At 43.2% G+C, this 16,049-nt stretch overlaps 2 pseudogenes; one reads left to right on the forward strand and one right to left on the reverse strand.

Annotated features, from left to right (window-relative positions):
- Nucleotides 1–5,217: 5,217 nt before the first annotated feature.
- LOC126238305 (5S ribosomal RNA) lies at nucleotides 5,218–5,335 on the forward strand (annotated as a pseudogene).
- Nucleotides 5,336–15,029: 9,694 nt separating this feature from the next.
- LOC126238307 (5S ribosomal RNA) lies at nucleotides 15,030–15,147 on the reverse strand (annotated as a pseudogene).
- Nucleotides 15,148–16,049: the final 902 nt, after the last annotated feature.

Below are 16,049 nucleotides of genomic sequence, written 5' to 3' on the forward strand. Positions count from 1 at the left end.
CCCCTTAACCTATTGTTCCGCTAACTAATTTATGATGCTCTGAGGATAATCTATCCTTCTGAGAAACCCCCTTACCTCTCCCCCCTTTCCCTTCTCCTCCCCCGGTACTCTGGTAAATCCCCTCACTGATACAAGTGTAATAATAACTATGTCCCTGAAGGCACTGTCGAAGATCTTCCATTAATATCTTAAAACAATATTCTGACTGCACTCTTCTTTAGAACAAATAAGGTCTACTTTTTTTTTGCTGACCTGTCAGAATTCATGTTAGAGTGTGGCATTAGACAGCATTGAGTGAAAGTATGTTAGCAATCCCCCAGCACCAAATCGAATAGATTTTGTTATTTTGCCAAGTTTTTTGGGTAAACACTATGCAACAGTTTTTTTATTACTATGTAACGTTTCTCTGTTTTACATAGGTCAGTCGCTCAAAATTTCTCTGATAAAGAATTATAAGCAGCAGCCTTTTACTCCTAGAGCCATATTCCCTGATTTTAATTTTCCACAAAAATGTGTAAGTCCTATACATTTCGATAAATTCGGCAATGAACTATATAATATACTGATGTGTCCCTACCATTCTAAATTCAATCTGCACACACACACACACACACACACACACACACACACACACACAGACGAGAAATACCTTAGTGAAAAGACAGCTGACTCAAACACATTTTAGCGCCAGATTTGCGGCTATCTCCAATCCACACACTCCAGCTTGTCTGTTCATGTGTGATTTGAATCCACTAGTTTGAGCGAAATTACTCTAACCTGTGGGTTCAAATCACACATGTACATTCCAAGAGCCTTTATTTACATATACACAATGAGAGGTTCTGTGACTGCACTTCTTTCAAAGATACACTTTCGCTGAAACACCTGGGTGAGCCCATATTGGATTTCTTCAAGCTCGTATTTTGGCATGTTTTATAACATGTTATAACTTATGTCCTACAAATAAATTCTGGTCCAAAACACTAGCACACTGAGGATCTCTCAAAAATGTACAGTTTATTATTCTAGTGAGAGGGAGATGTGTCTGCAAGCTATTTACCAGACATTTAAACATTTTTTCCGTTGTCCTCTTGGGGTGTAATAGTTGTGTGGTATAGCCTGTGTTCGACTCATAAACAACTGCGTGTGCTGTGTGTGAATTAGAGCACTATCTACCTGCGATCATTAACAGCGGATGTCCCCATACAACAGTCATCAGAGAACTTCCAACTCATGTGTGATGATGAAACATGTCCATCGATGGAAAAGCTGTTTTCGCACCTTCCTTTATACGAATGAAGATTTACTCGACGTATTCCATTCCCCTGCGGCCTCTTGGGCATAAATTGAATCTTCAGTTTCATAACCACGGTGATTTTAAGTTAGTGGTGGGTGTTTGTGAGTATAGCAATCCCTGTGTATACATCAGCTTGACAGATATCCTGTTTACTGAGTTAGTGGCAGTATGGCATGTAATTTCACGTGTCAAAACACTGCTGCTATGGATTTGTCTGTTTCCTTGTATGAGGCATTCTCCATCGCTTGACAATCGTTTTATAGAACTGATGTGAGCATAATACAATTTCTCAACTATGATCGGAGGTGGACAGTGCGCTATGCACCTCTGGAAAGCTACATTGTGCAAGTATCACAAAGACTCAACGTTTTTTTTCATTGGTGTAGAAGGAGGTAATTTTATCTCCTTAAAGTTTGTCAGCATAGTGAGTGGGATAGAAGACTATCAGGATGGATCTATGTTGGAAATATATGACCTGCATTAGAGTGCATGTGTTTATGTTCTACGATTATTTCTCTCTTATCAGTACCTTCTTGGTACTGACCCCAGACACTAGAACAATACTTTACAGTTGATTTACTAAAAATGCTCCAAACTCTATCTGTCTGGAACCCCATCATCCATAAAACCACACACCACACATTTTCTTTTTAACTGTCTGTTATGTCATCACAACACTCTCGTATCTACTATACACCAATAAGGAGTGCTAACCTCCTAGACATGCGCGCATCTGGTGAGATCTTGTACACTTGGCTGGGCACTGTGAGTAAGATTGTTGCGGAACAGCCTTTGCTGAACAGCAGTTATGGACTCGGCTCGTTCTGTTCCTTCCCAAGATGTGGAATGTAGTGTGTATACTGGTCTTCTATTTCTCGTCAACTGCAAATTAAATAGGTGACAGTGTTGCATGGAGGGCTAGTCAAAGACATTGTGAGGAGATCTTTCAATCTCTAACATTATCCTGAGAATGCGAGAATGCTCTGTCACTCCCTTCCTCATAGGGAAAGACGAGCAGTTGTACATTGTGCACTATGATCGAAGTACTAGAAAAATGTAGATAACCTAACTCATCGGTATAGGACGCTATCTTGTATACTTTGGTATCTATATGTTAGAGAATTAACAATGAATGGATGTACTGCACAGTCATTTATTTACATTCGCAAACCAGTATATGGTAGTAGTAGGATAGTGGAACGCTGACCACAATTGTGATATGAAGTTGATATGCAAGTTAATTAAATACATCAAATAATTACCCCCACCCACACCCAAGCCAGATGACATTATGTGTTTTTCTCAGCCTGCACATGGCTCCCCACTCCCTCCCCCTCCCCACTTCTCCCGCTCCCCCTCCCCCTCCCCCCACCTACCCTATTGGCGGCACTTTCGAATTTTGGCTGAAATTTCGAATTTTGGCGTGATTTTCGAATTGTGGTGGGGATTCCTTTACCCAGGGTTGTGCTAAGTCTCTTCCCAGCCCCCTCCCACAGAAACTGTCGGGAAATTAAAAATGAGGGTGCCCTTTCCGGGACTCGAACCCTGGTTCTACTTGATGGAAAGCCCAGTTGTAACTCGCAACACATGGAAACTGTCCAGATACATTAAGAAAGGTTAGGTTAGTGTATTTATTTTGGTTGAGAAACTGAAATAGAGATAGGTCCCAATTACGTAATTAATCATAAAATTGCTCCTAATTACACAATTATATGCATAGTGCTACACAAGAAGTACCTAAAATCACAATACAGCCCCGAAAATTGACGATGTCATACAACTGGTGATATCCTGCTGGGAAAAAAATTTTACAGTACCACTCGAAACTAGTGGCAGACGTACTCAAACTCTACACTAAATATTTCTCCAGTATTTGTAATACACTCTGCCTCGTTGCCATATCATATTTCTGGCACTCACGATATCTCGAAACGAGTTACCTTTCTTGAACCTGTCTGCTATAGTGAACTTCCAACGTGGTTTTAGTCAGTCCCTACGCATCTTGCGACTGCTGCCATACTGCAGCTTTGCGCATGTGACAGATGTGCCGTGTACAAAGTTAGTGGCGGCATTACTTATAACTTCACGTGTCAGACGCCGTTGCTATGCGTTTATCTGTTTCCTTCTAAGAGGTATTCTCCGTTACTAACGATCATTTTATGTGGGACTGATACTGGCATAGTGTAGTTTCTGAACCGTGATCAGATGTGGACAGTGGATGCTATACATCTCTGGAAAGTTATTTTGTGCATGTACCACACAGAGTCATTGTTTTAAGGAAGCAGTTTCCTCTTTTTACAGTTCGATACCATAGTTTATCGTAGAGAAACCTGCAAGAAGGATGTATGTCATGCTCTGGAAATATATTTCTTACATTGGAATATTAACAGCGTTACATTCCACATGACCGATAGGTCGGAAACTCAAGCGATCTAACATTATAGCCTGTTTTAAGTGCGGAACATTGTAGCCTTAGGAGTGCATGTGTTTATGTTCTCTCTTACCATTACCTTCCAAGTACTGATCCTAGACTCTAGAACAATACTTTAGAGTTGAGAGCGTAGTTGATTTACGTAAAATGCTTCGAACTCCATCCATCTGGAGCTCCATCATGCATAAAAATCACCTGTTTCAAGTTCTTCTTTAGCGTCTACTATTACATCACAACGCTTTCGAATATGTTACTATACTCCGATAAGGGGTGCTAACTCATCTATATGGGTGCATCTGGAGAAATCTTGCGCACAAGGATGGGCGAGGACTTGGCTAGCTCCATTCATTCACGAGACGTGGAATGTAACGGTCCACTTCTGGTCGGTTGCAGATTAAATCGGTAATGGTGCTGCAGGGCGGGTTGGTCAGTGACAGTGTGAGGAGTTTTTCCGTCACTAATTTTACCCCAAGACTGTGAGAATTCTCTGTGGCCGCCATCAGCATATAGACAGAGCTTAAAGTAAGCACTATGCTCGAGGAGTTAGAAATATGTAGAGCACTGTCTGGTATACTTTGATGACGTATGTGTTCGACAATTAACAATAAATGGACGTACTGCACAGTTATCTATCTACATTCGTAATGATACTCGCAAAGTAGAGAGGAGGGGCGGTTTAGCTATGATACTGAAATTGGGAAACATACTGTTGCAACATTGCTCGGTGGTGTTGAAATTACTGTAAAATTGCTAAAATTGTTCGCACTATCAACTGTGATGCTTAGTATTAGAGTACATTGATGGTGTCTTTTCCACCCCTTCCATCCACTGGTAAGCTGTTGGTTACCACATAATAATTGACTGACATCGCTTGTTTGAGTTGGAGAAAAAGTTTTGGTGGAGGGACAACACTTTCTGGGGATGGATAACCCTGAAACAGCGATCGCGTACATGACTGCAATGTGAGGAATCAGTCAAAATAGAGTAATCAGCTATTCCGTAACTGTGACAGTTGTGTTTAATGTAGAGGTCGTCAATCACTTTCGGATAGGAGTTTGCAAACTCACCACAACGCTGCCAAACTCTTCCAGTTTCCTTATGTTGTAACTGTATTTTATTTGAAATCATCCGGTGTGTATGGCGTGTTATGGTAGTCGGAGTAACAAGATGATTTACACCGTTTTCTGTGAGAGGCAATGGATCGGAACGTGTTAATGTCAGTTTAGAACCTGACATAGACCTCGAAGTCGTGGTGGAAAAACAAAATGTATGGCAGTGTACAAAGGGCGTTACAGCAGAAAAAAAGAATGTTTCAAACAACGACACAGGGTCACAGGGAGCGTCTCTTGTGAGTCACAGTATGGTCTGTTGGATACAGTCATCCAGCCTTGTTGGTGCAGTGGATCAACACCTGTATATTTAATAGGATTGTCACATGTGCTCGATGCTGGCACACATGTGGTATGTGATTTTGATCTATGGGAGGAGAGCCAACGGCCTTACCGCAGTGGTAACACCGGTTCCCGTCAGATCACCGACGTTAAGCACTGTCGGGCTGGGCTCGCACTTGGATGGGTGACCATCCGGTCTTCCTAGTGCTGTTGGCAAGCGGGGCGCACTCAGCCCTTGTGAGGCAGACTGAGGAGCTACTTGATTAAGAAGTAGTGGCTCCGGTCTTGGCAACTGATCTACGGTCGGGAGAATGGTGTGCTGACCACATGCCCCTCCATACCCGCATCCAGTGATGCCTTTGGGCTGAGGATAACACGGCGGCCAGTCGGTACCTTTGGGCTTCCATAGTCTGTGTGCGAGGAGTTTAGTTTAGTTTAATATGGGAGGAGAGAGATGCGGTAAAAATCTTATTGAGTTCTCTATCAATGAAGTTAGTGGAGCTTTTATAGTTCGTAGTGTTTCTCTGTTGGATGGTACAGAATAACGATGATAGCATGTTGGGCTGATAGACGTGAATGGGGCCTGAGGGACATGGATCTGCTTCAGACTGCAGTATCTGTATGTCTCACTAACTCAGATCGCTCTGTTTCTACACGGGTTGTAGAAGGTGGTGCATATGGCTTTCTCCGATTTCTGCTGTTCCGACTTGAATTACAACGATCTCATGCGCAAAGCTCCAGAAATGGCAGCAGTCGCAAGATGGAATTTTACTGTAGCAGACAGGTTCGAGAAAGGTAACTCGTTTCGAGATATGTGACTGCCCGAAATATGATATGCCATCGAGACAGAATGCGTTACAAATACTGGAGAAATATCTAGTGGCGGCGGAGTGAGGGGGCTGCAAATACCTATTTCATACCATGCTCCATGGTCGAATAGCTTTCAAAATTCGGCAATTTTATTACGAGGGTGCACAGTCTATATTCAAGGTCCAGATTTTTGTCTGAAAAATTAACTCATTCGTAGGTAAAGCCACACCTCGATTAATAAATCCGGTATAGCTTTTAACTTGTGTGCACGTATTGGACCAAGACCGCTTGTGACTGTAACATACAGTAGTTGTGGGGATCGGGTTTTTTAACATCTGGCGACTTGTAAGACGATTATGCCTCTCTTTCTAAGACACAGTGGTAGCACTCGCAAGAAAAAGTTATGAAACATGTCCCCCCATCGTTGATATTAGGTCAGTATTATTTCACCAGCAATTTGTTACTGAAGAAATATTATACCCGGTAGTAGGGGGTGCATAATAGGTTCATCTTGAGCATGAGGCTTTAGTATATGTTTTTGTTCCGACATGTGCAAGGGAAATGGCTATGTCCAGTTGTAAGGAAGGTATGGATTTGACGTGGAGTACTGTGATAGCAAAGGGAAGAGTATGGCAAGTCATAAGAATGTTACTGATATATCTATTTCCTGAGCCACGGCCATCAGCAGGGTGTATCTCCAACACTTTGCTCATTGCCGAATGTTGTTCAACTGATATTGCCATTGTAATATTTAGTTGTAAGTACGGGGATAAAATATGTATGAGGTCGGTTTTTTTCATAGGACGATTCTGTCTATTCTTGCTTGGCATGCAGCGCCGGTGACTTGTGGCAGGAATGATTCACGATTCCTGTTAACTGTATGAGCCGTACGAATGCAGACACATGTTAGATGGTAGGAATGTAGCTGACTTAACTGTTGTCATCTAGACAGCCGAATAGCGAGCTAGTACTTAGTATGTGTTGGATAGCTTTCGTGATCATGTGGAAATTTGGAAAGATACAATGTGGACATGTGTTTGTGCTGGACCGTTATTTCCTCCCTTGAAAATTGTCCGATTGACTGCTCCTGCACATTTCGCGCCTTAGTTAGCTGAGGAAAAATCGATTGTGGTGTGTGCATTTATCATATGGAAGACACTTTACCGGTTCTTTAGACATGAGAAACACCTTAGTTGAGCTTGTAAATTATAGGGATGGTTTGGAATGTGCTACATCACTGGCGTCGGTATTGGCGAATGGAAATTTCAGTTTTCTCTATTTTTCTCGAGTTTCCGCGTAAATGTCTTCGCAGACGTGACAACTTTCTTGTTACTCAGTGGTTTACAGCACGCCCCACCTAGCTAAAGTTTCGGGTTTTCTGGAGTTATAATTTCCAGTCTATATCTTCGAAATTATGTTGCGTTAGTGATCGGTAGGATACTGCTGTGTCCTTGATATCGAGAAGTACCGCGAAAATGATATAATATTATGGCAAAACCATGCGAAAATATATGTGTTCTTGTAATCCCAGAGTCTGGACATGGGTGTAGAGAAGCAAGCAAGCAAGCAGGTCCGGACCAGAAACAGTAACGTGTTTGTGCCGAGGGGGAATGAATGCGAATTTGTAGAACAGTTCTGAGAGTGACTTTGATCCTCTGAGGGCGCTCTGGTTACGTGTTAGGAGTGAATGACCGCCCGACCTCGCAAGGAAATATCTAGTGTGGCGAGTATATGTACTGTGCTGTCTGTCTTCGCAGTATATGTACTAATGATGTAAAAGGGCTGAGCCTGTATGGTGCAGATCAAGATTTGCATGTTTACTAGATTGATACGGTACGCGGTGATATATTGATGGGTCGGAGATTGGTTTAACGTTCTCATATTCGAGCTCCTGTCCTCGATGGGAGAGCAGTGTAATTGAGTATGAATCTATCCGTATTTGACGATATGTGGGGTATGCGGTGATATATTGATGGACCGCAGGTCAGTTTCACATTCTAATATTGAATCTCTTGTCCTCAGTGGGAGATCAGTGTAATTGAGTAAGTCTTTCCGTATATGATGAAAGAAAAAAAAAGGTTGACAGTGCTTCCACATCGGCGGCATCGGTAATTCAAAGGGTAAATTCGATAATAGCCAATCATAACGCTCAATTCATCCACACACCACCCTTTGTGCTGGGATATAGGTGTATCTACATAGTGTTGAGAGCGTTTGTGTATGTTGAAAACAGGAAGGGTAACATATGATGGAGGGTCTACCACGTTAGGACCGTGAGGTAGAACGAATTCGCATTTTCCTTGTTGTTCTACCGATAATGATGTTGATTACAGTACATCAACCCGCATCGGTGATGTCTTTCCAAGCATTACGTACGCGGGTGCAGTATTCATTTTCACACATAGTGTTGGCGACCTGTCCTTCATAACACTTGTTTGAGAGAATCTTGGCAGGATGCAGCACCTTCCAGAGGCGCTGATTGTAAAAACTTTGTCAGATAATTTTCTAAGACTGAGGAGAATCGAGACATATAGCTGGTGTGAGTGTAGGCATACGGTAATTTTTTAGGGTGCTGTACAGATATAAAAGATAACTGCACTGTTTGTGTAAAATGTGTATTTATTGAAACGGAAAGTTACTGTCTCTTATGTTGTGTCATGACCAGAGAAGATGAGTGTGTGTCATATCGTGAGGGACGTATAGATTTAACTCATCAATAACAGCGAGGGTATGAGAGAGATTTGTTTCGTGGAAAATTATGTGCGCTATAGATACTGAGATTCGTTCCAGAACCACAGCCGTCAAGAGGAGATATACATTGATCGGTATCAGACTGTAGCAGCAATAGTAATATTTAATTGTAGGTACTGGTGAATATGTTCCTGGCTCCCAATATTCTTGTGAGTCTTGTATGTATTTGATGATCTGTAGACAACTTTTGCAGATTTAACTGTCAGTTCAATTTAGCGATCGTTCAAAATAATTTTAACACTGAAAGCAATGGCGAATGATGTTCCCGCTGGACCCGCACCACAGCTATGCGTAATCGCGGCAGCAATGTGAACACAAATGCGCGCACGGTCCAGAGGATGACTTGGCGCTTATTTAGATAGACATGTGACGTCCCTATAACAATGGATAAACTTTCACATGCCGTCGACAACTGAGTGAGAGTGCTGACTCGTGCTAGCTCGTATCTGGCGGTGACTTGCAGCGTCGACGCCCTCTGGAAATAGGTCTTCGCTCCCGTCCGGTCGCGTCGGCAATGGTGCCTAGGTGAACACATATTTCGAGAGGAGTTTCTAAGGTACCAAATATGAAAGGGATGTCGACGCCTCATGCCTGTGGGACCCAAACGGGCTTCTGTGCGTCACTTCGTGGGAAGTGCCGGTGCATCCCGACTTCTGGGAGTGTGTGCGCAGGACTCCTGTGCGACCCAGTTGACAGGGGGTGGCGGGTGGTGCCTGTGCTGTGCACGTTGTTTGCGTGGCTGTTGAATTAATTTCCTAGCAGGCTTTGCTCTGCGTTATTTGGACAGTTTACGAGTTGATTTTATGTCTGCACATCAGTGTACTGCATTATTTAGGAGGAGTTTGCATGTTTGTACTGATATTATTTCGGTAATTTAGGAGTTGTTTGCAGTGCGTTATTTAGAAGTAGTTTACAGGTCTGGGGGCTGTGTGGCGTGACCCCAACCGTGTCAGAGTGTGTGTTTTGTATCGATGTGATAAATATACTATCATTCAAAATCCATCCCTAAATAAATGGTTCCAAACTAAATAAAGTACACTTCTTCCCCTCTCCAGCAGCCCACCGCAGGCTGAGTCATTTTTCCCTCCAGAGAGTCCTCTTGGCTTATGTCACAGAATGGACAACAGCGCCCTCTGGTGACAGTACTGTGGACTAGGTCCAGACCTCATGGCGACTCCACTGTTTCCCACCATTTTTCCCCACCATCTTGGGTTACGCCACAGAATGGACGACAGTGCTCTCTGGTTGTGGTACTGTGTACTAGACCTAGACCACATGGCTAACACACTGTTTCCTGCCATCTTGGATAACTGTACTTGCGTAATCAGCTGACATCATGACGCCATCTTGGATTACGTCATGGATGGGAGCGCTCTCTGGTTGCGCTACTGTGTCCTAGTTCAGTTGGGGTCCTTCTTCATGTTGAACACACTGGATGGCTGTACTGCATCAAATTGTTTAAGTGAAGACTGGTGCATGCAAAATAAAGATTTATGTCCAGCTCAGGTCAAATTCCATCCCCGCCAATCCCTAGGACGAGGTGGCGGTCGGGTGACTTAGGTTAGTGGAATTTCCCTTCCATTCCCGCCATTTTCTGGGAAAGTTGGCGATCGGATGACTTGGGTTATTGGAGGTAGCCCAAGTGACCTTTCTTTCCCGCCATTTTCTTACGTTAGCAGAGACGTGCTGCATTATCCTGATGAAATTTGAGCTTCACGCCACCATCTTGGACGACGTCATCGCCGCCATCTTGAATACATCTGACAACACTGCAGAGTCGGCCTGAATGAACTATGTCCCAATGCTCACGGACGCATTGGCGTCCTCACAAGAGCTGACCACCCCCATATTGCCCCCCGCAAGTGTACAACATTTTGAATACGGAAAAATTTCACTGTAACGATAATACTTAACGTCAACGCATTTCTTCTAATCGAGCTTCTGTTAAAAAGGAAAACAATCACAATGATAATAAACGTCCTTTTCCCACAAAAATAGGCTCAGTCCATTATCTTATATTTTCATGAGCAAAATCGGTATAGTGTTTAGGTTCGACTGCAGGATACAATTCGAATCTCATTATTTTGTGACATCCAATAAAGGGAAAAAACTACATCACAGCCACAGATTATAGAGGATGTCCAATGTGCTCAAAATTGGGAAAAAATCTTCCAATATTTTGCTGTAGAATCTCCCCATTACTGCAGAATTTCCTCGTATTTTTGATACCGTTATTCAGTGTAATGAAAAAACGAGAATTTAAACTCAAAGAAAATCATCTATGAAAAGCAATTTTTTCAGTTTGATGGAAAAATTACACGACCTGAGAATGTTACTCACATTCAAATCAGTGCCTGTAGATAAACTGTCATGCATGTGTGTATTACAAACATTTCATATATGTGAAATAACCTTACAGAGCACAGCCATCCACAGCATTTGATTACATGAGGCAAAAAACACAATCATTTTACGTTTGACAACAGCAAGCTATAATTTAAGAGGGTGTTGCTGTTTTGTACACTATGGCAGGTTCCATTTTACCAATGCAATGCTACATCACACTGGTATTTAAGAAACAAGTCATGAGAGCCTATCTTGAAATGGAATCTCCTACAAAATTTTACTGTATCTCTCTCTCTTCTGTTACATCAAGAACAAATACCTTCTACATGTTTACATTTGAAATATTTTCTTCATAACTCCTTTTTACCGATCTGTCTGTAAAATTTCTTTCAGTCAGTAGATAATCTTTCTCAATAGCAGATCAAGTTTTGTAAACAATTTGATCGTCACAGCCTGTTTCACGCAATCTACTCACAAGTCAGGAAAAACCCTATCCTTTCTAGATTCCGTAATGAATTACAATGAAGAGCCAAAGAAACTGGTACATCTGTGTAATATCCTGTGGGGCCCCTGCGAGTATGCAGAAGTGCCGCAACATGACGTGGCATGGACTCGACTGATGTTTGAAGTAGAGCTGGAGGGAATTGACACCATGACTCCTGCAGGGCTGTCCATAAATGAATAAGAGTATGAGGGGGTGCAGATGTCTTCTAAACAGCACATTGCAAGGCATCCCAGATATGCTCAATAATTTTCATGTACTGGGGAGTATGGTGACCAGCGGAAGTGTTTAAGCTCAGAAGAGTGTTGCTGGAGCCACTCTGTAGCAATTCTGGATGTGTGGGGTGTCGCATTGTCCTGCTGGAATTGCCCAAGTCCGTTGGAATGCACAATGGACATGAATGGATGCAAGTGATCAAGCAGGATGCTTATGTACATATCACCTGTCAGAGTCGCCATCTAGACGTATCAGGGGTCCCATATCACTCAACTGCATATGCCTCACGCCATCACAGAGCCTCCACCAGCTTGAAAAGAGTCTCCTACTGACATGCATGGCCCATGGATTCATGATGTTGTCTCCATAGCGACACAAATCCATCTGATCGATACAATTTGAAACAAGACTCGTTCTACCAGGCATCATCTTTCCAGTTATCAACAGTCCATTGTTGGTGTTGACAGGCCCAGGGAAGGTGCAGAGCATCAAGGGAACACGAGGGGGCCTTCAGCTCTGAATGCCCATATCAATTATGTTTCGTTGAATGGTTCACATGCTGACACTTGTTGATGTCCCAACACTGAAATCTGCACCAATTTCGGAAGGGTTGCACTTCTGTCACGTTGAACGATTCTCTTCAATAGCCGTTGGTCCCGCTCTTGCAGGATGTTTTGCTGGCTGCAGCGATGTCATAGATTTGATGTTTTACCAGATTGCTGGTATTCATGGTACACTCATGGAATGGTTGTATGGAAAATCCCCACTTCGTCACTACCTCGGAGATGCTGTGTCCCGCCGCTCATGCGCCATCTGTAACACCATGTTCAAAAATCACTCAAATCTTGATAACATTCCATTGTAGCAGCAGTAACTGTCTAACAACTGCGCCAGCCACAACACATGTATTTTCACATGGTTTGCCATAATATTATACAATTTATGCGATACTTCTAGATATCAAGCACATAGCACTATCCTACCGATTAACCGAGCGAGGTGGCGCAGTGGTTAGCACACTGGACTCGCATTCGGGAGGACGACGGTTCAATCCCGTCTCCGGCCATCCTGATTTAGGTTTTCCGTGATTTCCCTAAATCGCTTCAGGCAAATGCCGGGATGGTTCCTTTGAAAGGGCACGGCCGATTTCCTTCCCCATCCTTCCCTCACCCGAGCTTGTGCTCCGTCTCTAATGACCTCGTTGTCGACGGGACGTTAAACACTAATCTCCTCCTCCTCCTCCTACCGATTACTCGGGCAACATAATTCCAAAGATATGGACTGGAAATTATTTCTCTACAAAACCGAAACTTTATCGAGGTGGAGCGTGCTGTAAACCACTGAGTAACTAGAAACTTATACCGTCTGCGAAGACATTTACGTGAAAACTCGAAAAAAATAGAGGAAACTGCTATTTCCACTCAAGAATACCGATGTCGGTGATGTAACAGATTCCAGATCATTCCTATAATTTACAAAGTCGACTAATGTGTTTCTCATGTCTAGAGAACCAGCAAATGTGTCTTCCACCTGTCTTTCAACTGCTAGATGTGCGCAGCACGACCGATGTTCTCTCAACTAAATAAAGACAGGAAATGTGAAGAAGCACTCAATTGGACAACTTACATGTGAGGGAATAATGGTCCAGCGCAAACACATGTCCATATTGAATCTTCTCAACTTTCCACGCGATCACAAAAGCTGTCAGACACATGCTAAGTATTAGTTCGCTATTCGGTCGTCTAGAGGACGTCACAGTTGAGTCAGCTACATTCCTGCACCCCAGCAGGCCTCTCCATTTGGACAGCTCCTATCCTTAGCCGGAAACGTGAATCATTCCCGACACAGGTTACTGGCACTGCTCGCCAAGCATGCATAGGCAGAATCACCCTAGGAAACCGGCAACATATATATTTTATCGCTATACTTAAAATTAAATATTACAATCGTGGTCTCAATTGGACGACATTCGACAATGAGCGCAGTATCGGAAATACACCCCGCTGGAGGCTATGGCTCTGGAAATAGAAATATCTGTACTATTCTTATGACTCGACATGCTCTTCTCTTTGCTGTCACAGTATTCCACGTCAAATCCAGACCTTCCTTACGACTGGACATAGTCATTTCCCTTGCACATGTCGGAACAAAAACATATACTTTATAAGCCTCATGCTCAAGATGAACCTATTATGCACCCCCTACTACCGGGTATAATATTTCTTCAGTAACAAATTGCTGGTGAAATAATACTGACCTAATATCAACGATGGGGGGACATGTTTCATAACTTTTTCTTGCGAGTGCTACCACTGTGTCTTAGAAAGAGAGGCATAATCGTCTTACAAGTCGCCAGATGTTAAAAAACCCGATCCCCACAACTACTGTATGTTACAGTCACAAGCGGTCTTGGTCCAATACGTGCACACAAGTTAAAAGCTATACCGGATTTATTAATCGAGGTGTGGCTTTACCTACGAATGAGTTAATTTTTCAGACAAAAATCTGGACATTGAATATAGACTGTGCACCCTCGTAATAAAATTGCCGAATTTTGAAAGCTATTCGACCATGGAGCATGGTATGAAATAGGTATTTGCAGCCCCCTCACTCCGCCGCCACTAGATATTTCTCCAGTATTTGTAACGCATTCTGTCTCGATGGCATATCATATTTCGGGCAGTCACATATCTCGAAACGAGTTAACTTTCTCGAACCTGTCTGCTACAGTAAAATTCCATCTTGCGACTGCTGCCATTTCTGGAGCTTTGCGCATGAGATCGTTGTAATTCAAGTCGGAACAGCAGAAATCGGAGAAAGCCATATGCACCACCTTCTACAACCCGTGTAGAAACAGAGCGATCTGAGTTAGTGAGACATACAGATACTGCAGTCTGAAGCAGATCCATGTCCCTCAGGCCCCATTCACGTCTATCAGCCCAACATGCTATCATCGTTATTCTGTACCATCCAACAGAGAAACACTACGAACTATAAAAGCTCCACTAACTTCATTGATAGAGAACTCAATAAGATTTTTACCGCATCTCTCTCCTCCCATATTAAACTAAACTAAACTCCTCGCACACAGACTATGGAAGCCCAAAGGTACCGACTGGCCGCCGTGTTATCCTCAGCCCAAAGGCATCACTGGATGCGGGTATGGAGGGGCATGTGGTCAGCACACCATTCTCCCGACCGTAGATCAGTTGCCAAGACCGGAGCCACTACTTCTTAATCAAGTAGCTCCTCAGTCTGCCTCACAAGGGCTGAGTGCGCCCCGCTTGCCAACAGCACTAGGAAGACCGGATGGTCACCCATCCAAGTGCGAGCCCAGCCCGACAGTGCTTAACGTCGGTGATCTGACGGGAACCGGTGTTACCACTGCGGTAAGGCCGTTGGCTCTCCTCCCATAGATCAAAATCACATACCACATGTGTGCCAGCATCGAGCACATGTGACAATCCTATTAAATATACAGGTGTTGATCCACTGCACCAACAAGGCTGGATGACTGTATCCAACAGACCATACTGTGACTCACAAGAGACGCTCCCTGTGACCCTGTGTCGTTGTTTGAAACATTCTTTTTTTCTGCTGTAACGCCCTTTGTACACTGCCATACATTTTGTTTTTCCACCACGACTTCGAGGTCTATGTCAGGTTCTAAACTGACATTAACACGTTCCGATCCATTGCCTCTCACAGAAAACGGTGTAAATCATCTTGTTACTCCGACTACCATAACACGCCATACACACCGGATGATTTCAAATAAAATACAGTTACAACATAAGGAAACTGGAAGAGTTTGGCAGCGTTGTGGTGAGTTTGCAAACTCCTATCCGAAAGTGATTGACGACCTCTACATTAAACACAACTGTCACAGTTACGGAATAGCTGATTACTCTATTTTGACTGATTCCTCACATTGCAGTCATGTACGCGATCGCTGTTTCAGGGTTATCCATCCCCAGAAAGTGTTGTCCCTCCACCAAAACTTTTTCTCCAACTCAAACAAGCGATGTCAGTCAATTATTATGTGGTAACCAACAGCTTACCAGTGGATGGAAGGGGTGGAAAAGACACCATCAATGTACTCTAATACTAAGCATCACAGTTGATAGTGCGAACAATTTTAGCAATTTTACAGTAATTTCAACACCACCGAGCAATGTTGCAACAGTATGTTTCCCAATTTCAGTATCATAGCTAAACCGCCCCTCCTCTCTACTTTGCGAGTATCATTACGAATGTAGATAGATAACTGTGCAGTACGTCCATTTATTGTTCATTGTCGAACAC

This window comes from Schistocerca nitens, chromosome 2, assembly GCF_023898315.1.
Source record: "Schistocerca nitens isolate TAMUIC-IGC-003100 chromosome 2, iqSchNite1.1, whole genome shotgun sequence".
In the NCBI taxonomy this organism is placed as follows: domain Eukaryota; kingdom Metazoa; phylum Arthropoda; class Insecta; order Orthoptera; family Acrididae; genus Schistocerca; species Schistocerca nitens.